Source organism: Sus scrofa, chromosome 2, assembly GCF_054392235.1.
Source record: "Sus scrofa isolate SSC_HxYL_T2T_F1_AM1 chromosome 2, Sscrofa_HxYL_maternal_Yorkshire_Landrace_v2.0, whole genome shotgun sequence".
Taxonomy (NCBI): Eukaryota; Metazoa; Chordata; class Mammalia; order Artiodactyla; family Suidae; genus Sus; species Sus scrofa.
This window is the reverse complement of record NC_139384.1, coordinates 150,975,131-150,982,840: the sequence shown is the minus strand read 5'-3', so window position 1 is coordinate 150,982,840 and position 7,710 is coordinate 150,975,131. Positions and strand designations below refer to the sequence as shown.

General features: G+C 39.7%; 1 long non-coding RNA gene across 6 annotated transcripts in view; it reads right to left on the bottom strand.

The window, feature by feature from the left end:
• The window catches only part of LOC110259500 (uncharacterized), a 175,400-nt gene that overhangs the window by 165,113 nt on the left and 2,577 nt on the right, over nt 1-7,710 (bottom strand). For 5 of the 6 annotated variants that reach the window (XR_014838874.1, XR_014838876.1, XR_014838872.1 and 2 more), the window contains exon 2: nt 6,307-6,399. This is a non-coding gene — a long non-coding RNA (uncharacterized LOC110259500). Of the gene's footprint in view, nt 1-3,813; nt 5,280-6,306; nt 6,400-7,710 lie in introns of those variants that run through there. The other variant, XR_014838871.1, reaches the window with a different exon arrangement.

Below are 7,710 nucleotides of genomic sequence, written 5' to 3'. Positions count from 1 at the left end.
TAGTTTCAGGCTATTTTCTGCTCTAAGTAAAAAGTGCAACCAGAATTGGCTTACAGTACTAAAACGTGTCTAGTATTAAGACCTAAGGTATGATTTCAGTGGCTTAATAACATCAGGGACCCAGATTCTACATTTCTGCTTTTTCATCCAGAGCAAACTGCCTTGTCCTAAATTCTCTCATGTAGTTATAAATAAGGCATCCAGGAAGGACTTGACTAAGTTTTGAGAATTGTTTCTTAAGTTTCTTTTTTTAGAGCCGCATCCATGGCATATAGAGGTTCCCAGGCTAGGGGTCAAATTGGAGCTGTAGCCTTGTGGCCTATGCCAGAGCCACAGCAATGCCAGCCATGTCTGTGATCTACACCACAGCTCACAGCAACACCAGAGCCTTGACCCCCTGAGGGAGGCCAGGGATCAAACCTGAAATCTCATGGTTACTAGTTTGTTAACCACTGAGCCACAAGAGGAACTGCTGAAGTTTATTTCTTTAAATTGTTTAAAAATTGAGATTGTTTACATAATTATGTTTCTGGAAAAGTGTTTAATATGAAAATACAAGGCCCAAGTTTTGAACCATATGAACACTTGGTAGGAACCTTGTGGGATGTGAAGGATTGTTAGGTGGCATGCTGGGTAAGATAACTAGCATCTCTGGTTGGCCCTTGTCCCCTAAGTGCCTCTAGGTATTTGCAGGGCGCACACACAAAAACTACCTAGAGGCTCTAACCCCTCGTTATCTTTTTTTCCCCACTCTCCTCCAGCTACACTTCTACCTTGTTCAGATGATCTCGATCTCGCCCCGCCCCCAGGTTTCCGCTTGACTCCTTTAAGTCCATGTCATTTCCTGTCTTTAGCCTACTCTTCTTTCACAGCGCTTACTGACACCTAACTTAGTCTTTCTTCCCTCCCTGCTATGGTCTGAACTTTTACATTCTCCATCCCAGATCCGTGTTGAAATCCTACCTCTTAAGGTGATGGTAATGAGAGTGGTAGGTCATGGGGGTGGAGCCCTCGTGAATGATGGTCATGAAATCCCTGGTCCCCTTCCACCACCTAATTAAGTCTGACCAAGAAGAGGGCCCTCATCTGGCCATGCTGGCAACCTGAACCTTCAGAACTGAAGAAACTTTGTTGGCTACCCAAGTCTTGTTTTGTTACAGCTGTCAGAATAGAGTAAGACACCCACCAAAATGTAAATCTCGAGAGGCCAGAAACTGCTTCACTGTCTTCTCCCAGCACTGGAACAATGCCTGCCATGTAGGCACCCAAAATTTGTCAAATCTCTCCCACTGACCCAAACTGGTAGTTTAGGTCTCCATTTTAGAGATAAAGGTCTTATTTTTCAAATTTATGTATAAATTACTATCATCTGTCAAGAGCACTAGGGGTGGCAAACCAACCCCTTCAGAAACCAGAACTTAATTAGTAAAAGATAAAAATTCTTAGAAAAAGAATTCAAGGAAAAATTGACAGTAATATTTAGAAAACTAAAAATGTGGCCTGAAATATTCCTAGGCCAGCAAACGGAAAATAAGGGAACAGGATAAATCTGCAACCCTCTTAAACTTCCTAGATATAAAGTCCAACCATGTAGCTAGCTCTTGAAAAAATTCATCCACGTGGAATTTTTCAATTTTTTATTTCAAAGCTATTCCAAGAAAACTCTTAAGAACAGTATAATCAACACAAATATGCCACCTATGTTCTGTTAGCATTTTGCCACACTTGCACTCAGATGTGCTGTGTGTGTGTATATATGATTTCTGAACATGACACTTCAAGCTTAATATTTCAGCACTTAGAGTATCCTCCTCATGGTTACTAAAATTAAGATATTTAGCTCTTGAACACTATCCTCTAATTTTCATCTAAGGTCAAATCAAAGATAACACATGAGGGACTTCCCATTGTGGCTTGATGAGTTGTAAACCCAGCTAGAATCCATGAGGATGCAAGTTTGATCCTTGGCCCCGCTCAGTGGGCTAAGGGGCTATGAGTTGTAGCATAGGTCACAGACGTGGCTTGGATCCTGCATTGGGGTGTAGGCTGGCAGCTGCAGCTCCGCTTTACCCCTAGTCTGGGAACTTCCCTATGTGGCATGTGTGGCCCTAAAAAGCAGGGGAAAAAAAAAAGAGCACATGGCATTTAACTCTCTCTTTACTAAGAGTGGTCTTTTGCCTTTTTGTCTTTTCATGAGGTTGGTATTTGTGAAGGGTATAGGCCATCTGTTTTACAGAACAGCTCTGATTCCCTTGTATCCAGAGTCATATGCACATCATTGGTAGGAATTCCACATAGGTATTGTGTCTTTATCAATGCATCAGTTACCAGAGAGAATAGGATGTCAGTTCTATGCACCTGTAATAAGTAATCTGTGAGGCTTAATTTTAACATTCATATTAGAGCTTCCATAGCAGTAAGGAGCAATAAAGAGAAAAGCAAGTACATAAGATGGTACATAAGATTGGGAATGAAGGGAGTTAATGCTGTGGCTCAGCAGTGACAAACTCGACTAGTATCCATGGGGATGCAGTTTCAATCCCTGGCCCTGCTCAGTGAGTTAAGGATGTGCCATTACTGAGAGCTGCAGTGTAGGAATGCTGGGATCCTATGGCTGTGGCTATGCCATGGCCTGGGAACTTCCATATGCTGCAGGTGTGGCCATAAAAAGCAAAACAAAACAAAAAGATTGGGAGTGAAAAGACAACCAAAAATTTGAAAATAAAGTGTGTTGAGCAAAAAAAAAAAAAAAAAAAAAGTTCCCGTCATAGCTCAGTGGTTAACCAATCCGACTAGGAACCATGAGGTTGAGGATTCGATCCCTGGCCTTGCTCTGGGTTAAGTAAGGATCCGGCGTTGTCGTGACCTGTGGTGTAAGTCGCAGACAGGGCTTGGATCCCATGTTGCTATGGCTCTGGCGTAGGCCAGCAGCTGTAGCTCCAATTAGACCCCTAGCCTGGGAACCTCCATATGCTGCGGAAGCAGCCCTAGAAAAGACAAAAAATAAAAATAAAGTGTGTTAAGCAAAGATCCTTCACTATTTCAGATACCACTGTGACTCCACTGTCCAGTCCTAAGGCTGCTTTTGTAAGGGCTGTTCTCTTCCTTTTGTATCCTCTATCAGGTAACCTACCCTATATCTGATCAGCATGAAATAATTTAGCAATTATAGAAAGAACCATTATTGAAATAGCCATTTCTTTCTTTTCTTTTTTGCTTTTTAGGGCCGCACTTGCAGCATATGGAGGTTCCCAGAATAAGGGTCTTCGAATCAGAGCTACAGCTGCTGGCCTACGCCACACCCACAGCAACGCCAGATCTGAGCCAAGTCTGTGACTGACACCAGAGCTCACAGCAATGCTTGATCCTTAACCCATTGGCCAAGGATTGAATCCACAACCTCATGGTTCCTAGATGGATTCATTTCTACTGCACCACAATGGGAACTCCAAAATAGCCATTTCAAAAACAGCTGAATATCAGCAATTTCATATGGTAAAACCTAGTAAAATACACCATCATCAAACCCATCTCTGCTGCAGCAGGTCAGGAAACAAATTTATCTTCACACTAAAGAGAATACCGCAGCTGAACTAGCCATTAATAATTACAAGGTTCCACTCTGAATGAGATCACAGGAACCAGTAAAGTAAGATGTTCCCCCCTAAACTGTAAGCTCTTAGACAGTTTCTTGTAGACCCTGACCCTGAAGGTAGAGATATAGGGGAATCCACGCAAGTGATTTCGGCGGCGGGGAGGGGGGGGGGAGTCCACAAGCCACTGATTATAAAATGCAATAATGCAAAACTTAAATTTTTCTGGGAAAACAGTCTGCTGCTTTTACTGATTTCTTGAAGGAATCTGTGACCAAAAAGCTAAGAACCACCTATTTCCTAAAAGAGAAAATCAATCTACCTTACTAGTCTAACCACTTAAATTCAAGCCATACCCCCTGCCATCCCCAATCCTGCTTTTCCATTTTGTGTCAACCCTCTTCCATGAAGCCTTCCTCATTCAGCTCATACTGCCTACTTCACTCTAATTCTTATCTTTCAACTTTTAAATGTTTGATTCAGCAACTTATTACAGCTTTTATTATATTTTCTCCCATCTTCTCTTGGATTATTTTGAAGCAAATTCCAGGAAACCCTAATTAACATCTAACTCTAACATCTCAATATGGACCTCTAGAAGGATTATTCTATAAAATATAACAATATCATGACATTTAAATAACTCCTTGAAAGCATAAACTTGAATGTTCAAATCATCCCAATTGTTTCATAACTTTTTTCAACTGTTAAAGAGTGAAGAACCAATAAAGGCCAAACCCTATATTGTTTGCTTAAGTGTCCCTCTCTCTCTTTTCTTTTTTGCTGCCCCACAGCACATGAAGTTTCAGGGCAGGGATCAGATCTAAGGCACAGTTGTAACCTATGCCACACCTGCAGCAATGCTAGATCTTCAACAGCAAAAAACAAAAAAACAAACCCAATACAAGCAAAACATGAGCATAAGACATACACTTTTTTCCCAAAAAAGACATACAGGTGGCCAATTGGTACATGAAAAGTCCTAAATATCACTAATCATTAGAAAAATCAAAACCACAATGAGGTATCACCTCAAACTTATTAGAATGTCTTTTATCGAAAAGACAAGAAAAAGTGGTAACACTGATGTAGAGAAAAGGAAACCTCTGGGCACCATGACTGGGAATGTAAAATGCTGCAGCTACTACAGAAAAGAGTATGAAGGTTGCTCAAAAAATTAAATCCAAAAATTCCACTTCTGGATATTTATCCAAAGAAAACAAATACACAGATCTGAAAAGATTCGTGCACCCCCATGTTCACTGCCGCATTATTTACAGTAGCCAAGATATGGAAACAACCTAAGTATCCAGTGATGAATGAATGGAGATGGAAGATGTGTATATGCACAATGGAATAATACTCAGCCATAAAAAAGAGTTCTTCCCATTTGTGATAATGCGGCTGGACCTTGAAAGCAACATACTAGTGAAGTAAGTCAGAAAAAGACAAATACTGGAGTTCCTGTTGTGGCGCAGGGGAAACAATCCAGCTAGTACCCATGAGGATGGGGGTTCAATTCCTGGCCTCACTCAGCAGGTCGGGGATCTGGCATTGCCATGAGCTGTGGTGTAGGGTTGCAGACACGGCTCAGATCCCGAGTTTCTGTAGCTGTGGTATAGGCTGGCAGCTGTAGTTCCAATGAGACCCCTAATCTGGGAACCTCCTAACACTGTGGGTTCTGCCCTAAAAAGCAAAAAAAAAAAAAAAAAAAAGACAAATACTGTATGATCTCATTTATATTTGGAATCTAAAAAAACCAAGCTTATGTAAACAGAGCACAGATTGGCAGTGTGGTGGGAGTGACAGGAAGTGAGTGAAGCGGACGAAGGGGCTCAAAAAGTTACAAATTTCCAATTATAAAATAAATCAGTCTTGGGGATGTAATGTATAGGATGATGACTGTTGTTAATAATACCGTGTTGCATATTTGAAAGCTGCTAAAGGTAAATCTTAAAGGTCCTCAACACAAGAAAAAAAAATTATTTATGTATGATGATGGATTTTAACTAGACTTACTGTTATCATTTCACAATATAAACATAGAGCAAATCATGTCGTACACCTGAAACTAACATGATGTTAGATGTCGATTAGAACGCAATAAGAAAACAAAAAGTTTACTGGGGCATTAAAAGTACCACAGAAAAGAAGAGAAAGACCACAGCAGTATTTGTTTATTTCCTTTCTTACTAATATAGTAAGGTGTTCCAGGCTTAATTTGTTCATTTCTGGCTCAATCCTATAAACAGGACTTCTTTTATATTGTTATCTATTTGTTCAATATTGCTATATCTTATTTCCCCTAAAAAAAAAAAAGACCATAAATTCAAGGACTGCACTACATCTAAAGAACGTTCAGGAGGTCTCACTGTGGCACAAGGGGATCAGCGGTGTCTCTACAGGGCCAGGATGCAGGTTAGATTCCCTGGCCCGGTGCAATGGGTTAAAGGGTCCAGTATTGCCACAGCAACTGCAGTTCAGATCTGATTCCCTGGACCAGGAACTCCACACACAACAGGGCAGAAAAAAAAAAAAAAAAAAAAAAAAAAAAAAAAAAAAAAAATTCAGCACTCATCCCAGTGCAAGACAGAAAACTAGTACATAATAAATATTTATGGAGTTGAACTAAAAGATTAGCATCTGTCTAGCTATTCTACAAGGATCTCTACTTAGTTAAAAAAAGGCAGCAATGGAAACATTAAGAACTTACCTCCTCTCCAGGTGGTCCAAGGGCATGGCTCACTCTCATCCTGCTAATTATTCTTTCATGTTATAGGAAGACCTACTCTTTAGAACAAGGATTCTAAAAAAAGAAACAAAAATTTTTTTTTCTAGAACTGAAAGAATGAGAAAAAGAGTTCTCTATGTGCATTATTTTCTTAAAAGATGGAAATAATTATAGGGTAAAGTGTTTAATATCTGCTTAATTTAACAAGGCTACAGATTAATGTAAATATTTTTGGTCATCTAGAGAGGAAACTGCAGTCATTAGTTGCAGTCCCCATTCTACATGTCCAGGGGGAGGAAATAGCTTACACTGGCTCCTTTCAAGTCACTTTCACACATGTGTACTCCAGAGTCAAGCATCTGTGCCTTATATCAATTTACACAAATCTTTTTTTTTTGGGGGGGCACACCCACAGCATTGGAATTTCCTGTGTGAGGGATCAAACCCATGCCACGGCAGTGACTGGACCTACAGCTGTGGCAACACCAGATCCTTAATCCACTGAACCACCAGGAAACTCCTACACAAATCTTAAATGATTTGCGGTTATATATTGTACTATATGGATTCAGTATTCTTGACTTTTACTTACTATAAGATCGGTTTATTTACTTAAAGATGGAATCTACGGAACTGCATTCCTCAAATTTATTATGCTTAAGTACAACCATGAACTGAGGGCAGACTACAAGACATTTCCTTTATTGATCTCTACTTCATGAATTGGTAAGCATTTTAGAGACAGTCTGATTCAGAGATTTCTTCAAACTACTCTTTATTTTTCTAGGCACAGGAATATCTTTTTTCGTTTTAAACAAAATCATATATGTAACTTTTTGATGATGGGTGGGGCAAGGAAAACATGCACAATTACTAAGATACCTATGAAAAAGCCATTCATTCTATTAGTATAGTTAGGGTTATAAATACCCAATATTTCAAACTCCAACTATGAAAAGTTCTGAATTTCTAACAATTATTAACACACCAGCCACAAAAGCAGGGGGAAATATCCCAGACCTATTTTACTGGCTCCTTTTTTCTACCAGGAGGAAAAAAAAAAATCCAGGAATTGTGCTTTGTATTTGTTCTTCCTTTAGTCTCTCAAACTTACTCTCTGCTGAAGTGAGGTCCTTACAGGTCCTCCTCAATAGATGAGTACAGAAAACAGTGGAAGAGAAAAGAACAAATTAGGAGAAACTAAAAAGAGAACTAAAATTCACTGCTGACACATTTCCATAAATGGTACTAGGAACTTCACACAAATTATTCATTCCAACAATCGTCCCAGAAAATAGACAGGATCCCCATTTTACTGATAAGAAAACTGAGATTTTGCAAGATTTAAGAAATGACTTGCTCGAGGTAAGAAAGGGAGTCAAGGCT